Below are 20,257 nucleotides of genomic sequence, written 5' to 3'. Positions count from 1 at the left end.
TGATGAATGACTGTGTCCCAAATTCAGGGAAGGCAGGAGTTCTGCTGGTCACCAGGGAGAGGCAGAGAGCAGACTGCTGGATTCAGTTAGGCTGTAAAAACAAAGGAACAAACAAACAGACAGACAGACAAAATGTTTCATCTATGAGAGCAAATGGAAGTAACAGTGGCATAATCATCACTTTGTGCCTTGCCAGTTTTGATAGATGTACCTTGCTCCTTTCCTTTTAAAAAACCTTAATTCACAGTTTATGGCACRTGAATGTCATCAGCTGTGCAGGTTTCTTGGGGGAAAGGGAGGGCATCATTTGTAACTTAGGACAGAATTTAGAATGTCTTGTTTTAATACAGTAGTTGATGAAAGATGTGTTTGAAATATTAATCTATCTAAATAATATAGAACACTGATCTTAACAATCTTCAAAAACAGAAATCGAGAAATAATAAATAATATTTGCTGCACAAACAGAAGATAATAAAGTACTTCAGCTCCTGAAACAAAATCATTAATGCATTGACACATGCATATTCTATATGTGTTCATGTGTATATAGTCTGTTTTTATGAAAAATTATTACAATGACATTATTGCCAATCTTGGTTTGGAATATGCTAAAAAGATCTAAAGAGTAGCAATTGTTCATACTTAACAAACAGTCAGATTCCAAAATGAAGTGATTTCTAATGGGCTCTGTTTTGCAGAATTGCCAGATGTCACCATCATGATTAAATTCATTTGACTAAGCTAGACTAAGCCAGCAATAATAAGAACAGWATTTGTCAAGTTTCCCTGCCAAGACAGTCATAATCTTGGCAAGACCATTAAAATTCAATAAATAAATAGTAATGGAAACCTCCAAAAATGTACCATTAATAAACAAGACATCCAGAGAGAAGAACATTTGGACAAAGAAGTGCAGATTGTAAAAAGGAGTTGTTTATATGGGCAGTAAGAAGAGCAAGACTGTCTAGAGTATTTTTCCAGTAAAGGCCTGAGCTTTACTTAAGTCCACCATCATCTGGTATCTATGTTGTGTGGACACAAACCCACGCCCTGGCAAGGGTTACGTTTTTTAAGAGACTTGAAGAGAAACCTTTAGCTCATGTTGTTTCTTTAAAAAAGTTAAAGATATTCAGCACATTGCAAATAGCCTATTTCAGATACCTGTATTGCATACACTGCTGTGATAACAGTGTCTAACCAGAGATCCCCTTCTAGCCATCACCTGCTCTGAAAGCATATGGTATCTGTAGCCCTACCGAGCCTACAGCTACAGCCCAACTGCAATATTGGAAAGTAGTATCTCGCTCACTAGCCTCATTCTTTCAGGTCTATTAGTCCTAATCTCTTTTTTTCCTTTTCTTTTCATTTTTTTTTTAAAAAAAAAAAAGAAAAAAGAAAAGAAAGAAAGAAAGAAAGGAAAAAAAGAAAGAAAGAAAAACCCAACTTCTGAAAGAGAGATCCTTTCAAAGTGAGGCAAGCTGGGGATCACTAGGGGGGGAATGCAAAGCCTGGTATGATATGACACAGGCCTGAATCCCTAAACAGAGTAACACCAGAGGCAAAAAAAAAAAAAAAAAAAAAAAAAAAAAAAAAAATTGTTTGAAGATAACAGATATTTAGCCTGAAAAATCCTGGATATTATGCATGCAGCCCATACTACAAGATCCCACAAGTGAAGCCCAACACAGTTTGCTGATCTAAACAAATGAGCACTGACATGAGCATGGGCACTTAGAGTAGACAATGTGTATGTGGCACAGGTAGTTCTTCCTTAGTATGATCAGGAATGTCTACAGTGACAGTTTTCAAAAATAAAAAGAAAGATAGAGTATGTTAGTAATTTGTGTATATATATGCAGTACATATATATATATATATATATATAGTAGGTTATAGGATATAGTATGGACTAATATAGAAAATGGTATAGATATCATTCACTATTGCTAAGGCCAATTGGTACATTGGGGTCCACATACATACGGTTTAACTCTCTCATTCCCCCAAACTACATCAGGATTGCTAATTTGGGATGAACTCTAGCCCATGATATCCCCTAAACATGCCTGGCCATTTCTGGGGAGAGCACTGGCTGACACAGGACAAATGTGTGCAAAAGCACTTTCTTAAATTGGCATGGTGTCAACAGTTGAGTCAGAGCTGGAGCACAAGTCCTGGCCCCAATTTATTTTCTGCTGCAAGTGTAACTAGGAGTCTTCRATCTTGACCTTTAATTTCACGACCCAAATCCAATTTTCAGACTTGCCTTAAAGTGAGGAGTAAAGATATTGATTAATATAAATATTGCAAATGCTTTCATTTTTCTTTCTATTCATGAAATACAAATGGTTCAACTTTGTTTTTGTAGCCATTCTTCCTTAAATAAATATCCTATGACTTTCTTTCCCATACCTTCTTATACTGATGATTCTTTCTTCCACATGGATTTTCCAAGCTACTCCAAATATTTTTTTTCTGTTTGTTCTCAAAATGGAAAGAAAAAAAAAATGGAAGACAACTTTAAGAGGTTYAAAAATGCAGATAATCAAGAGAGGTAAAAAATGAGAAGGCTCACATAAGTAGATATGTTCAGTGCAGAATAAGTTTGATTATGATTATTACTTGATGATATTAATTAACATCRTTAATTGTTACCGTGCATTGTTACCCTGTCACTCTTCATTAATTAAAGGAAAAATGCGTTTTGTGCTTTTCCCAATCTTTTCAGATTCTGTATTACATCAACATAGACACCTCAGTGAGCTTTAATAACTTCTATTTCACACATTGCAATAACCAATCCCTAGAATTAGATTGTGCCTCACATTATGCATGAAATACTCTTGGGAAATATTTTGCCCATTAGGAGGACAGTAGATGGCACTATTTCCAAATAGCATGAGATCAGGACAGAAGATGTAATCTAGAAAGTGACAATCTCATTTCATTATCGTTATTTTACAGATGCCAATCAGGCAATAATGCTGATAGCTTTAAAAATTTGATAGTTTTAAACAAAATGAGACTGTGTGCATGGGTGTGTATGTGTGGGTGTTGCTTAGTGGAGTCCATTAATTTTCATATGTTTCTCTCCCTTTGACAGACTTTGAATGAAAAACATTTCAAAAGAATGATTGTTCAATCCATCTTTCCTTCCAATGTGATCACTGATTTATTGACTATGTCCTTATCTACTGGCAAGTGTACTCAGGTAGAAATCAGGTAAAAATTAGGTAAAATSCTCCATAAATACACTGTGCCTTTCTGAACAACCCACCACCACACCATCACACATTGCAYTGCTACGTCTGTTAGTGTCATTGATGTTGCAGTGCAAATAAGAAAGTATTTTTCTTCTTTAAAGTAGATACTTAGTGACAAACATCACATGAAATGGAAATGCATCCTGCCTGAATAACACACTGTACTGCACTGTACAAAGTTTTATTCCTATGCAGAGGATGAAAAAGAACATACGACACATGTTCTTCCATGCCTTTCCATAACTGGAAGTCCAAACCAAGCATTCCTCCAGTTTCTTTAAAACTACRTCATAAATATCAAGATTAGCACATCTAAAAAGGTGTTTTTAATGCTCTTTCACCTTCCTCTATTCTCAGTCTTCTTCTTGATTATTTCTTTAAAGCTATGTGAAAAACTTGTAAATTGTTTCAATACAAAATTTTAAAATATGATCTTGACAATGAATACACATTCAACACTTTTACAGAATTCTTGTATCACAGCAGAGTTACTGCAGCTCTTTTTCTCTGGCAAAAGGCATTCTGTACCACCAAGCYCATTCAAAATGCTCAAGGATAGTGTAGAGCTGTGCTTTGAGCTCTCAGTCTTCACATTATTGTTTTTGCTCAAAGGAGTGTTAAGAATAAGCAACCCTGGCAGGAGGGATGAGAACCATAATTTAGTGAAAGAAGTAGTGAAAAATAAAGAGAATGAGACATAGTAATGGCGGGTGAGAGGGTATACGGTAAATAAATGAAATGTCCACCGGCCTGTCAATACTTTGAATAATGATTAATGATTAATGATATGTACTTGTTACTTACAGGCTTAGGCTTTTCTTTACAGAACTCACTTGTAAAAGACACATCTGCCTTAGACCRAGCAGCCATGGTGTTCAATCAGCTAATCAACAGGCTAGGAATCTGCTAATGATTCTTCATGGTCTTATACCTTGGAAAGGCACTTGTGGAAAGGAACAAGGTGCATTTTCCGTTCTTATTCGATAATCTGAGCAGCGTTTAGCCTATGCACATTGCAGTACAAAGTGGCCACGGTCGTAACTAGCCATGCTGCAACCGTGGTGCCGTCTATTCCGGCTGATGCACTCAGCGCAGACAAGCTGCCTCCTGGAAAAAGCACAGGAGTGACTCTATCTTGAGCTGAAGCTCAGTGGCAAGGACTAGAGTAGATCCTTTCTCATGCACCCTCACTGCCACTGTGAGACTTGTTCAACCTGATGCTCCTCAGTTACACAAGGTGAAGTAGGATCAGGTTCACTGTATCTAGTAACATCACCCCCCCCCCAAAAAAAAAATGCAATAGTCAAATAATCAAGAAAGAAGAAAGACTAAGATACTGTGGCTCTAAGGGGAGACTACCCTCTAGTTTCGCTGCTTTTATTCACCACTCAATGAACCTCCTGAGAATTTGTTCTCATCAAACTGTCATTGCCTCCTTTTCAGAAACAGGACCTAATTTGCATCTAGAATCACAACGTGATTGTAGTGATTGGCTTTTAGTGGATTCTAGTCTGATTTTAACAGACAAAAACAGTTTTCCAAACTTGTCCAAGTCAGCGAGAACATGCTGACAGTACCAAGCTGGTTCTCCATTCTCATCCCAGACTCTCTTGGCGACATACRGAAATGAATCTGGAAACTAGCCACAGTTAMMCAGCTGTGACTACTGTGTGTATATGACAACTCTGAGCTTGTAGAAGGCTGATCAAAACTGTTTCCTGGCTGCCCACAGCCAGAGTGGAAGCTCTACCCATTTAAACTTGTAAACAGGCCCATTCTGACCTCCTAGGCTACTCTAAATTATTCCAGGCTGAGACCCACTTGATTTTGGCTGAAAATAATGATGAAGCTAATAGATTTGCAACGAATACCAATTTAGCACTGTGTAGCAGATAATTTGTCCTAGATTTTAGTTTTAAAGTCTTCTTCTGGTACTTCCTTTAATGTAGTTTGATTTGTTATATTGGCATCAGTTTATGAAAGTCACATTATATAAAAGAATAGTGTCTAACTGGCCTAGGTACATCTTCAAGAAACAAAAAATATTCCAAAATATTTAGATGCTTTGAGGTAAGGGAGAGGATTCTTTCTAGCTGAGACTGTTCATCCAGTTTTGACTTTGTATTTGTAGCCTGGAGAGAGCTACAGTGTACCAGTCTGATCAAATACAAAATTTAAACTTGTTTGAACATAGGAGTTTTAATTGCTATTAACAAACAGCACACCCCACGTGTGACCCCTAAGAATGTCAGAAAGCTCAGACCCAAACTATACCTTGTATGAAGTGGTAACAGACACAGTGAGAGGTYGTCCCTGACAGTGCCCTGAAAAATAGCTTTACTCCAGCCAAGAGAAATGACCAGGCAGGCTGGCTGTCCCTGTACAGCGGGGGCTCAGCACGCCGCTTCCAGAACACAAGATCAGCTTTTGGGTAGCATTGGAAAGAAGCAAAAGGAACACATGCACAGATATATCTATATCTATATATCTGTGTGTGTGTGTGCRTGTGTCTATATCCTTTCACCTCCTATCTTGTCTTTTCTGCATGGGAAGGTATATATCAATAGGAATTGGAGTGTGGAACAGAGTGCAATTTTGTATTTAAAAGCAAGCWCTGGTGCTGTAAGCTCCATTTTAATGATTTCAGAGAGTAACTATGGACATAGSAACTTGGAGCAGTATCATTCCCCACCTTCATATCTGCAAAAACATACATGAAATTAAACCCAGGTCATTCTGCAGGAAGTCTTGCCCTGAAAATCTCGTGATTACAATTCTATCTCAGAGTGAGGTTACTTGGATCCAATCACCAACAAAAAGATCTTGCCTATATGTTTAAAATGAGATTTTTTTTTCTCCTTTTAAGAGGCTTCTATAAATACTCACAGTTCATTTGCCTGTGATGAGTCTGGATGTAGGAGGAGAAAATTATTGAAGTGTTAGTTTTCTGACTTTAATTTTCCAAATGCATGTGGTTATTTAAATCCCTTGAGTGCAATAAACACATTGATGGAGGATATGGATAAAATCTTCATTTTTCTCCATTAATTCTACATACTTTTGAACTCAAATAACTTTATATTTCTCAAGCAAAACTTGCACCAAATGATTTACCGTTTATCTAAACATGTTGAGTGATAGTGATGATTTATATGTAATATATAAAGAAGTTACTGTCATTCTGTGATTCTAACGGATTGAGCCATCAGAGCTGCACTGATGTATGTCTGCATAAACTAGACAGCTTTATTACATCAGAGACTCAGTTCTGCAGCTGTGTTTAGAGGCAATTCAACTTAAAATGTGTCTATAACTCCCAAAGCCAAGACCAGCATATTTGTTTACTTCCTTGTTCCATCTAGCCAGCCAAAGGCTTTTTAAAGCCAAATTCCACCTATATTTGGTCCTAACATCTGCCAAATAATGATTGTGGTGCTTTCTGCTTGGGAGACAYGTATAACAGTAAATTAATCTTGGAGAACTGATTCATGAAATGATCATTTCAAAACTACCGTTGACTCAAGAACCTGTGATGTGAAGAATTTATTTATTATTTATTCTAGAACAACGACCTTGCCCAAAGAGACATCTGAACCTGCCAAAAAATTAGAGGCCTCTGCAYTGGTTGTTTGGGATTTCTGTAGGTTTGGGTAGGCTTTTTGCTATTATTGGTTTGGGTGTTTTTTTTAACACTTTATAGCTATCCAGTTACTGACAACTGCTTAAAGTGAACACACACTGGAAACAGAAGGCAAATACAAAAAGGTGGGACAAACTTTCCCCCATGAGGACCTCATATTATAAGTATACCATAAGCTATAATTTAAGTTTAGGTTTAGGCTAGATTCCTCAATTTTTGGTGAGGTAATATCAGGGAGGAGAGAACTACTGTGTTATCTGAAAATTTATGTAAATCCAAAGCTGTTCAAAAGTTTCTGCATTACAATTCGACTTAGTCAAACCACACATTTACAAATACTCCAGTTCTGAGGAAGCATGTCATGAACCAAAGGAAAAAAAAATCAGTGTGTCCAGGTAGTTATAGTCTCCCCAGATTAACAGAATCACATCAAAAAATGCTAATCAAGGACATGGACCTATCTTAAAATATGAATTTGATTGTGTTTGTATTGTTTCTATCTGTATACATAATTTGCAACGCTGGTTTTGCAGAGGGGCCAGATGACCCCAGTGCTATCCACTGGCCTTAGAAATCTAATCAGTAAACATTAGTGTTTAACACAGCTCACCAAAGAGCTCTTCTAGTGATTATGAAAACAGGAATACATCAGAGTGCACATGCAGAAAACCTGGTATTAGATGCATACAATGTTTATCTCCAGCCAGCCACCATCTGCCTTCTTTGTCATTGAAAGCTGAGTGAACTAAACCAACAAYAAACGAGGGCTGAAGATTATCAGCTAGATAGCAGGTTTTTAGCCTTAGCAGCTTTAGTCTAGCACAGATCAGGCTGGTTCTTTAAAACATCTCCTCTAACAAGTTCATAACAGTCCAGGCCNAGAGAGAGAGAAAGAGAGAGAGAGAGAGAGATTGTTTTGGTCCAGTTTCTATTTGGAGGACAATGGAAATACAAAGCAATCTCATACAAAAACTTGCTACTCTTTCTTGGAAAGAGTAGCAATCCCAGTAATTAATGTGCCCACTTACCAGAAAGCTTCAAAAGCTAACAAGTATTACAAGTAAAATTCAATGAAAGGGAAAAAATGAAGTTGGAAATACCAATCTAAAGTGGAACTTGTTAAGGGAAGTTAATTTAGCAAGGAAAAACAATGTCAAGTTTCTGAAGTAAAGAAAGTACGTATAAATTATAAGCATCATTACAAAGGAAATCAAGCTGAAATTAAAAAATAAGTATATAAGCAATATAATTCCGTTATACTAAAAAGAGCTGGGAAAAGACAGGCAGAATAAATAAAGAAAAATAACAAGCAACATGCATCATGACAAATCCAGTTAAAATCATCCTAAAGTGTCTTAAAAAGGACAGAAAAAGGAGTTTATGTATATGAGGACTTTAAAAGGGAGAAAAATGTAAGTTATAGTTTTTTCTTTTTAGATAAAAATAGTACCACTCCTAGAGCTACCAAAAGGGAAAAGTGTTCTATAATGCTTTATTCTGTTTTTGTAGGGAAAAAAAAAAAAAATACAAACCTCAACCCAAAATAGGGAAAACCATTTCCAAATTATCAAGTCCAGCATAAATTGCATCCAGAAACTCTAACTGAGCCTGCTTGGAAAACTCTAGTCTTTAATTTTGATAATTCTCATAATATTGAGAGTGTAACAAAAAAATCTAAAAATATATCTCAACAAGGGGTGAGATGATTAGTCTACCATCACATAAATAGGTATCACTGTTTAATGTGAATAAAGTACCTAGTGAATAGATTAAAATAGGTTAATCAAAAGGTACCAAAGCGAAGCTATTTATGATTAAGTTATTGCAATATATTTAAAAAAAACATTTCCCCTGGAATCCTGCTGAGACTCTTTCTAACTCCAGAAGTGATCCATGTGCTCAGAGAATAAGCATAAAACCATAGATCATAAACCACAGGTTGTAAAAAAGGCTGATGGAAGAGGAAATGACTGATGAAAACAATCGGATTGCGTGATCCGGATTGCTTAATAAATCGAGACCAATCAATCCAAATACATTTTTATCTGTGCATTTGGATATATCCTTGTGGACATATATGTAGGAAAACAATGCAGCCAATCTGCAGGATGCAGCACTGTCCCTTAGCAAGCAGGGATGCTGAAGCAGGTTAGGTACTCCAGCGGGGAGGAAACTGCCTGGGGTGTCCATGGCTGCCTGCTGGCGTTGCAAGGAACGGCTAGGCATTATTGCTTTTGCAGAGGAGCAGATGAGACAGATACTAAAATCTGCATGATCTACCACAYAAATGCTCAGAATAACTAATGAAAAACATTAATTTGATTTGTTTCCTCCATTTTCCTTCTTTTCATAGCGATGGTAATAGATATGGGTGACTTTAATAATTTGCATGAGAATGGCAGCTTCTGGAAGAGTTGATCAAATTGAAAGCAAGTCRAAAAAAAGGAAGAAAGTGTTATTAATATTTTAATGTCTGTCACTTTTGTTCAAAATGTAATTAGTTTTATGACTTTTCACTGAATTGTTAAATCAGTTCATAGTATTTATGATATTTCTACCCCATATTCAGATTAATTTCCACCAAATGCAGTAGAATGAATATTAGCCATTGTCTCGTTCTTTCTCTCTCATTTTGTAATTAGTGTCAGATTTACAGAATTCCGTATTTCCCTGTGTTATAYGAGAGCAGTGCTGGGACTTCAGAATGCCAGACCTGTTGCAGTCACCTGCTTGTTTGCCTTGAAGCTCTTGAGCAACCTGATTAGTAGTTGATGTGGTAATGAGATTTTAATCTCAACCAATTCAATTGCTATCGTCTAAATTTAAGATTTTTAAGAAGAGCAATAGCTGGCTATAAGTCAAAGCCAGAGGCCACACTGAGCATTACACAACAATACCAAAGAAATTCCCTTTAAGGACAGTGGCAACTGCACCAAAATAAACAGACAAACAGACAAACAAACTGCCCGTTTTAGGTCTTAGCAATGTGTTCTTCATCTGTTTCTTTCTGCRACTATGATCAGCATTCACCATTCATTCACGTTGAAGCATTTTGGAAATTCAACAGCAAACTCTCTTTTGCGTTGGGAATAATTTCAGAAACAACACAGCCAGTTCTTCTCCGTGTTCTCATTTCAAATTCGAGCGAAGACAATGTAAACTAACAGGAATTTCAGGGCTCTCAAAACGCTACAGACATAAACTTTAGCTGAATGTTTTGATTTATGGGAGGTTTATCTGGTTTCRCTTTTTAAAGCAGAAAAAAAGTGAGACCACCCATTTCCGAATATTAGGAACAGTCACACTCGAGAAAGTTTAGTACATAGGGAACAGAAGAGCTACTCAAACACGCATGAGAAGATCATTTAACACATAGCTTGCAATTTTTCACAAAGTACTAATAAACTTCATGAAGATTATCTCAGTTACAGACATATATATGTACACACACACACATATTTATACTTCTTCACATTTGTATAAATGTGCTCTAAATATGTATTAAATTGATCTCCTGATACAATAACAATGGCAGTTTTAACCGTGGAAGGAATTAGAGCCTTTTGTAAAGCACAGATTTAGTTTTTTGAATTATGAGTGATATATAACGTACTTCTTTAGACAACATACACCTTTGTTTTCATATGTTTTCATATGTACTGCTGTTACTTTTAGTTGATATTGTCGACAGTGGAGCCGGGAATGTTCACCTAGAGAATTTAGCATGCCTGTATCAGCTTTTAATAATGGAAAAATGTTAAGCAGAGAGGAGATGAAATGAAAATTTCTACAAGTGCAATCTCTTCTCCTTCATCCAAAAATGTTACTCTTTGAAAAATGAAATACGAGCCTGACTTAGACTTTCATGCATTTCAACAGGTCAAGATATAAATTCCAACACATTTTTCCATATTAGAAATTTGAGGACACAACAAATAGCTACCATTTTCTAAAGAGTGGTAATGATTTTCACTATACCTCATTCATTCCTAAATGGACTTTAGAAAACTTAGAGTTCCCAGGGACAACAAATAGGAAAACATTTGTCACTGCAATGTTCAGTTAGCACCTATCCTAAGTGGTTGCACTCCAAAGTTTTGGGACATGAGAAATGCTTTTTGTAAAACCATAGATATGTTATTTCTCCTGTGTTCATATCTGAAATGAACTAAATTTAGAATGTGTGGTCATGTGTGAGGTATGTAAATTATTACTATGCCCTTTTTTTGAGATTTTTAAAAATATTTTGTTAATATTGAATGTCCAGTGAAGTTTTCTGTTGGCTGGTCTCCATCTCTCCCTGTATAGGTGATTGCTCTTTGCTTTCCAGGATGTGTAATCTTGGTAATATCTTGGTAATATTCCAGCCTCATTGGTTGATGGTAGTGGCCTTAATTTACACTCTCATTTCAAAAATATTAATGATCTTTTGTTGAGGTCCTTCATGAGAATGTCCAAAAGTCTGAGATGTCCGTGACTCTTCTACAAAAAACTATTTTTTTGGTTTTATAGAGTAATAAAGTAATACTAAGGATTAATTGTACTTACTTTTTGGCTTCAAAACCAGAAATTTGAGGATCTGGCTCTTTGGGATGCCTCGGTCAATGCCTAATATTCAGTTCAGAGCCCAGTTCTGACCCTACAGCAGAAAATGGAAGAGAAGTTTGCTAACCTCTGCAGCCTCGGAGATTTTCCCAAACATAGAGCAGCATGGTATGGTTAGCTCCTCTCCTGTGTCCTGAGGAAATGGCACAGCAGGGACATCCAAGGCTAAGKACCTGAAGTACCATGGCTGGCCTTAAGAAGATATAGCCAATTAAATTTATGCCAGAGCAGGCAYGAAAGCTTGGAGTGGTGATCCCAAGCAGGACAGGGACAAGTATGCCTTTCTATAGCACTCCTTCTGTGCCTGATGCATAAACAATGTGTTTATTCCGTTAGGGACTTCTTTAATCCTCTAACTGAGCCTCCTTTGAATGTGGAGGTACATAAGCAAGAAATTATAAAGAATTAGTGCTTATTTCTGTGAATATGTTGGAGAAAAACAAACAAACAAAATTGAATCCTGCATCTTTATTTGTTTCTGAGCTATGGCAAGAAGAGGAGTGACAGGGCAGGAAAAGTACATCTAAAAATGCATGACAGCAAATTGAATCGAACAAAAAATACTACAGAGAGACTATGGAAACTTTATTTGATAATAAAAATTTCATTTGCAGAAAAAAACCTCTTTAACTGAATAAAAAAGTTTTAGTCATTTCTGAAGAGAAAACTTTTTTAAAAATGATTAATATTATTTCTGCGAAGTGTGCTTCTCCTACAACTGTTGGTAGCCTTGCTTTTGGCTTGATTACCTAGTTATGTATCTTCCACCCTCTCATCATATTTCTTGCCCTCTTTCTTCATTAGCCTGAACTGCTTTTGGTTTGTGTCATGCAGCAAATGCGTATTGCRTCATTTAATTGGACCACCCCATGGTACTGGTCTTTGGAGCTGCTCTCTTTAAGTGGAAGGTGGAAGTAAGAGGAATAATAAGAGTCTTGTATAAAGCCTGCATGCAGCACTTCACAAGAAGACTTTTTATTTTGTCTTCAATTTAATTCCTTGGATTTATACACCTTGTAATCCACAGGGCTGAGGAAGCTATTGTAAAATAATAATTTACATACTAATGTTTGATATTAAAATATCTATTCTGATTAAATGATAACTGAAGAAAAACCAATGGGTTCACAATGTGATCTGCTTCAAAGTTTGAATCCTTTTAAACAAATCAGACAGAAAAATACAGAGCAAGTGGAAACAATTGCATGTAAGGCTGGGTTTAATGCAATCTTGTTAATTGAGGAAATCAGCATCCTAAAATATCTTCCATCTCTTCTCATATCTCTCAAGAAGTCCAGTAGATTTGCAATACATTTTAACATCGAGTTTTTCACTCTTGCATAACTCTTTCATGGTGATAGACTCCTGAAAGTGAAGGGATTAACCTCATGAAATGCAACATCAACTAAACTCTAAAAAACACAGTTTTGGGGAGTGATGCTTCTCTTTTAGGCTACAGCAGTAGCCTAATCAYGAGGCTTCTTGACATTTGAATTATTTACTGATAAAATTCTACTTAGTCTCTCTTTTATTGAGTTTCTCTTCGTGACTGACATCAGGCTGATATAGCTAAAGTTAGCTTGGTCATGTTTTTCACCTTTTTGGAGTATCAGAACAATAGTGATACTTTCCAGGCTTCTGAAATATACAGATTTATTAAAAATGAAGATTGCAAGGACAGCAATCATCACTGCAAATTGTGTTTATAATTTTTGTGTTACCCCRGCAAGCCAGTGGCAACATGATCCCTTTGGAGAGCGCTTTGGTAGAGGGGGTTCATCTCACATGTCTTTCACTAGGAAAAAGCTAATTGTGTTCCTTTTTTYACTCAAGAGAGCCATACAGGCATCCAGATATTGCAATTCAGCTAATACAGGTGTCTAAAGACTGCAGTGTAKCTCATCTCCTATGATGAAATCTTAGTTAGAGAGATTAAGGCAAGGACTGTCTTCTTCYATGCATTTATATTGTGCAAATTGTGCAAAACAGTGGGTTCCTAGCAGAATGGAGGACTTCAAGCACTATTGTAAGACCCACTTCAGTGACTCAGAATAGGAAATTCTATGTRGAGAGTTTTCTGTGATAATAGTTATTCTGTGTTTCAGAAGCATTTCCTTGGAGCTATGTTCTACTTGAGCCTTTAGGAGAAAATCCTCATTTAAATCTGTATAATAACAGTAATTGATATTAGGGTACATATTAGGCAATGTGAATTTCAAATATGAAACACTATCTTTTTTTTTCTCTTGCCCCTGACTTGAGAATTTGCTSTATGACAAACTTGCAGTAACTTCTGACTGTCTTTTCTAGCTTGATCCTCCTAGACAATTCTGTTGCCAAGGTTAAACAAGCCTTTTCAGCCCTTATTTGAAATTATACTTCCCCTTTGTCAAGGTGGTTCCACAACACTTAACTTTCTTCTGTTAAGTGTTAAGCTCGGGAGAACTCATTCACATTTCCCTTAGAAGCTTTTTCTGTGTAAACCACTGTTATCTCATTGAAACAGGTCACTCATAGAACACATCCAAATGCTGAAGAATTTATCATGGTGGAAGACAAAGATTTTAACAGTCTGGGAAAATTTGGGAGAGAAATAACTTCTGAATTGACAAAAGTACTCTTTTTCTCAGATTCTGTTCTTCTGATTCACTAAAAAAAATCCTGTTATTTTGATGTTATTCATTTGATGTGATTTCTTTTTTTTTATTTTTTTTATTATTATTTTTTTCCTGTCCCTCATGCAATTATATTTTGCCACAAAGAAAGGTGTAGATTCTGGGCAGGGATATGCCTGATGGTATCTGCTCTTAAGAGCTAAATAATAATAATAATAATAAATTGAATTAAAAAAAAAAAGTAAAAATCACACCTCAGAAGGGAAAGAGAGCAGATCTTCCACATTTYTAATGAAGTATTAAGTATCTAGAAAAGGACACGATAGGAGGCTCAGGGAGGGCAAGAAGAGTTTCAGCAAAATTTGGAGGAAGGAACAAAAATCATCCCGCTGTTTCTGCTCAGGCTATGCAGTAGCTTTCCAGTCCTGTTACAACCACTATCCCAGACTCAGTGCTGTAACAGCAAAAGCAGCTTCTCAGCAGTGCCTGTTCAGTCACGCAAAGCCCAGGTGCGCTCCTTACTGAGAGTGTTAATAACAGAGGATGCTTAATTTTGTTATGCTGAGAATGCTACAAACCTCACTGTGATGTCTGCAAAATATTCCAATCTTAATTCCCACTGGAATTTTAATGGAAGATATGCACCTGCAGGCCTGCATTATGACTGCTCTRTAAGGTTGACTGGCTAAAAATTTATCTGTAAATATTTACGCAAAACAATCTCTGCCTTTTGTTTTATTTTCTAAACAGAAAAGAAAGCAGCCTGTATTATTTCTTTTTTTTWAATAGCATACTGAAATCCTGTAACAGAATAAGTCTCCAGAAAAAAGCTTACAGTGGTAAAAAGACTAATAGCAAGCATAAACCATACTTCTAAGTTTTTCCATTATATGCATTGCAATAGGTAATTTTCTTTGGTAGCATAGAACCAAAATAAACTACTTAATACAATTTCTGACAGATTTTTTTCTTAAGGTTACCAGTCTACTTCCTTGCTACTATTAATGTAGGTGTTCTGTCCTGTTGTATCTTTTACAGTACCTGTTCTAATCTAATTTATGATAAAACAATTCAGTAGTATACAATACCTCACCAATCCCTTAAAATACTAACGTKCATTACAAAGTTCTGCTGAATGAGAGCCTTCTTTATGAAAAATTCTCTATACAGAATATATTTTTAACTTGAAATGTGATTTCAACATGAAAATTGACTTTAAAATGGCTTTCTTGTAAGACCTGCTGACTTCATGGAGAAATAAAAGGTTTATTGCTTTGAATTTACAGCACCAAATATCTGAGGTTAAAAAAAAAAAAAAAAAAAAAGGAAGATTACTTATACTTCTTTCATGGGTATTATCTCAACCACTAGTCTTCAAGAACCAAAGTTCTTGTTAAATGCACTCTAACATCTATGTTTTGGTTCCTTTCTGCTTAAGTTACTGTATCAATACTRTCAGAATATAATGAATGGACCTCTGAGATTTTGATTGTTTTGGGAATTTCTAGAGAATGAGTGTGGTTTCAGAAGACTAGGCAAAAAAAAGCAAATATAGTGTCTGATTTTAAAAGTAGAATCAAGGGGATTACAGATAATTGAGTATAACTTCTCATCCTCAAAAAATACTGGAACAAATAAACGGTACATGAGAAATCACCTAAAGTATAAAGAAAGTGATAAGCAATAGCCAAGACATATTTTTCAACAACAAATCAGGTCAAATAAAACTAATTTCCTCTGGGTCAGGGAATAGTCCTTGGGGATGAGAGAGAGACAGTAGAGGGTATTTGTTTTGAGTAAAGATTTTGGCAATGTTCCTGTAAGAAAGCTGGGGAGCACAGTCTTCATGAAAACATTTCAAGATGATTACACTCCAAATGGGGTTGGAGAACYACTCAGAGAGTATCATCTGTTAAGGTTTCATTGTTAAACAGGATAAACCAGACTTCAGCTACCAAGCAGGGACTCTGTAGTGGCCGCCTTTACTAGGTCTCCAGTTGTGCACTATTTTTATCAGTTATTTAGAATATTTAACAATGATGTTCTTTAGAATATTTAACAATGATGTTCTTATATATATTGAATTTTCATATGATGATGGCTAAAGTTTATACAGAAATTCATATGTACATTAGTAGATCACAATCTGGATGCAACCTAATGATGCGTAACTTTTTAACAGGAAGTCACTCCTATAAGCAGTAGAAAAGAATCAGATAAAATATTTCAGGAAAAAGAGAAAACAATTCAGAGACCCAGGGATGAGTAACATTTATTTGTTCAGTCTAAAAGAGACAGAAAACATGCTTTAATGTTTTTCTTCTATGTTTTGCCATATAAAAAATTGTCTCAAAAAAGAAATCTGGGGATGCATTTAAAATCTAAATTGCAGTGAAATACCTTTAGGTAAGTCATGAGTAAAACCTTTCAAACAGTAATGATAGTCATCTGTTGGATAAACTGCTCAGAAGAGAGATGATTTTATCCTTTGCAATTTTTCAAGTATAAGGTGGACAAGCCTCTGTTAGAAAGAGTTTAGAAGTAGTTAGCTCTGCCTTAAGATAACGAGYGGACTACTTGATTTTTTTTTCCGTCTCGTCACTCTTAGTTTCCAAGATACAAGCTATAACTTCATTAACAACGCTATACAATTTATTCATGACTATGATTCCWATTTAAACTAAAGCACCATTCCTGCTATTCTTACAACACAAAGCATCCATTAAATGAGAGTATTTATWGCTTCTGTTTATTGGTTCTGACCAAAATGTCAGGATGTTTCCCTCACTATGAGGACTAGATACATAAGAGTGACCCAGTGTTTACTCTAACTATGTTTCTGTGCGCTTGATGGGGGGTGGAGGGTGGGGGACTCAAATCCACGGAAAGAGACACCCTACTGCTTCATTTTCAGGAATATTAGGTACTAWTAGATAATATCTCCTCAGACATTGCCTGATACCTCTTCTGACTTCCAAGGACACCAATACTGGTAGGTAAGTGTCTGTCACTGTGGACTTGAGTTTTGTATGGCAAAATACTGCAATTAAGATCAGACAGTGAAACAATCTTAGGCTCCTCATTCCATAGAGAGTAGAAAAGAGTCTGCAGACTCTAAGACTAAGGCAATGGTTATTTTTGTAGTCAAGTGGCCAAATATTCTGTTGTCTGTGCCTATGGAAAATCCAGAGACTATGAAACAGATATAGTATGATGTTCAACAGACAAAATGTAGCGCCAAATGAGGGAGAGGGGAAAGGTGAGAAAGGCAATAATTGACTTTGGCACTGAAGCACACTGTATTAATATAGGATTGTCCCGTGCCATGAAATGGCACAATCTCTCTATTTCTGATTAATATTCTCCATCACATTTTGTCTCTTAGGATTGATAATTCGAGCTTTGCAAAGATCCTCCAAAACAGTCTTGTGTTAGARAGATTTTGCATATTTCATAAAAGTATGCAAAATGAATTTACRGAAGAGTGACCACAGCACAGATGTTCGAGAACTCAATATGTCAGCATGCTTTTCAACATGCAGCAAGGAAATGCAGCTTTTATGGAAACTGTATTTTGTGCTGATAGAARGAGTGGTGCACAGGCTGTTACGTGATATTTTAAAGTGCATCTATATAGAAAAATCCATCAATCGATCAATCAATTGATTTATTTTAATCCCGTCTTCTAACCCTTCTCCCGATTGATCCTCTATCCTATTAAAATGTCCAAACAYATATTCACTATCACACTTGATCTACCAGATTGAATAGCTCCCTAAATATGGGCTTAGGATTTAAATACACCAGATTCACATTGTCATCTTGATCTGTAGTGCTTAGGTGGTGTGAGAGTAGCAGAAACCATTTGCAGACTAGCACAAATGGCTCACWTTTATTTATTTTTTTTAATCTCTTAGGCTTTATACCTGTAGAGAATAACACGGAAACCAGAGAGTTGCCAAAGTATCTTTCCTTCATCTATAATCCTTCCACAACCTTACTTATTTAGCACAAATTATAACGGACCTCAAACTACTTCAGCCTTTGCTTTGGAAAAAGCAAGCAGAAAATCAGATCCTCATGAGTCTCTTGCTTCTCTTATCCATCAGATAGTCTTCTTCTAAACTAATTCAATTATTCATTCAATCTTTTTTTAAAAAAACCCACAAAAGTAGAAAACATTTTTTAGAACTAAATATACCCCTTACACTTCAAAAAAAAAAAAAATCAATTCACCACTTTTTTGTATCTATTATTTCTGTCTTCTTCTTTGAAAATATGGTGTCATAACTGTTAAAAACTTGTAAGAGTCATATTTGAGGACATTTCAAGTCTAGTTTGTTTGCATAGAGTTCAAAATGAACCCGTTCTCTTCCTGTGGGTGAAGATTTTAAGGTAATTAGCTGGATTTTTTTTCCTATGTAGTCTTACTGAAACAACATTTCATAGTCTTGACAAAAATTTCAGTTCTAAGAAAAGACTTCAACGTCCTAATGCAATTCTGGGAAAACAGAATACTGCTAATATGAAAGGTCTACTTCTATCACAGAAGCAGGCCTTTGTTTGGAATATTTTAAGCAATTTAMAATTTTAAGACTGGCAAAATTCACAGATTCATTCAAAAGCTGTAAAGTTTTGTGCTTGACAGGATAAAAAGATAAGAATAAAAAAGTGCTCAGGCTAATAACATTTAAAGCCACCTGTTGAAGTGGTAGCTTTTAAAAGCACTGGTATTCACAAACCTCTCAAAGACCACACTGTGTAATTAACTTACGGAGAACATCTATTTTCTGTTTAAGATCAATATAAGAAATGATATTCAGAAAGCTAATTACCAAACTGAATATTGCAGTGAATGTCAATACTGAAAGAACAAAGAGTTTACAAGCCACAAAATGGACATTAATGCAAGGAGGAATTCATCACTCATCAGTCCCTAATTTTGCATGCAATTACTTAGTTTTATGGTCTTTCTTTCCAACACGAATTGAATTAGTTTCAGTTTATTGTTTTACAGGCGGAATATGTTGCCTTTGTATTAGTTGTAGAAAGTGTTCAGACTTTACTGAAAGTAATGAAGTAATATAATTAAGAGTTGCTAAGAAAAAAGACTATAAAGCATTATTTTTTCTACTCTTTATTGCTTTCAAATTATTAACTTTTAAAGCTTTAGCAAGTGAAAAAGGCTTCATAAGTAAAAAAAAAGGAAKGTACAACGTTAATGGTTTTCAGAAAATTCCCTTTCTTTTTTCTAAAGCAGTGTTTACTGTGAAATCATTGCGGRAGCCTTCTCTCTTGAGAAAGAAAACGTCTGCCCAGTCTTTTGGTTCAATAATGTCTTGCTGAGTCCATTACTCTTCAGCAGATGTTCTTCCTAGTTAATATACATTACTGTGATCAACAAGAAACCTAAATATTGGCCAGAAAGGCAAATTTTATTCATTTAGAAGGARGACGGCTTTCTATGACTTCATCTAATTAACAACAGTAGTGAGATTAGTGGACAGTTATTGATACTGTCCACTAATACCTTGTAATCTTACAYGGAATCAGAGAGGTTTACATGCTAGCAGCTTGTCTAGGAAGATTTCATTGAAGTTATTTATTTACTACTATTTTTCTTCCACTTTCTCATGGTGGGATATAAAAAATGACTAGATTTCTCCTTACTACAGAATTTCTTCCCAAGTACRTGTAGTGTTTCAACTAATATATACTTCAAGGAATCGCTGTAGAAGAMATTGAAGACATTTGGTTAAGGATAGTATTTGTAGGACAAGCTAAATATAGATATGTACCTAATGATAAAAATTAAATTAATGCTTGATTATGATCTTGATTTCATCATAAGATATAGACTAATCATTAGAAACAGGAGAGAGTCATCATCCTGAGGACAAAACTAGAAGCACCTTTCTACAGAATTTTTTTTATCTTTTCAAGATATGGTCCAATATGTAAACCTACCTCTCAAATCTGTTCTASTCTACAGTGTGAGTTTCTCTTAGTCAGACATTTGGTATTGTTAGTAAAATCATAAAATCTTAGCAAGCATTAAGACTTTATGTCCTTCAAAATAAAAAAATGCATGTTATTTTTCTGAAGTCACACATACAACTATAATTGAATTT

The sequence above is a fragment of the Rhea americana genome, unplaced genomic scaffold (assembly GCF_003343005.1).
Source record: "Rhea americana isolate MKP2758 unplaced genomic scaffold, rheAme1 scaffold_211, whole genome shotgun sequence".
Taxonomy (NCBI): domain Eukaryota; kingdom Metazoa; phylum Chordata; class Aves; order Rheiformes; family Rheidae; genus Rhea; species Rhea americana.
This window is presented reverse-complemented; position numbering follows the sequence as displayed.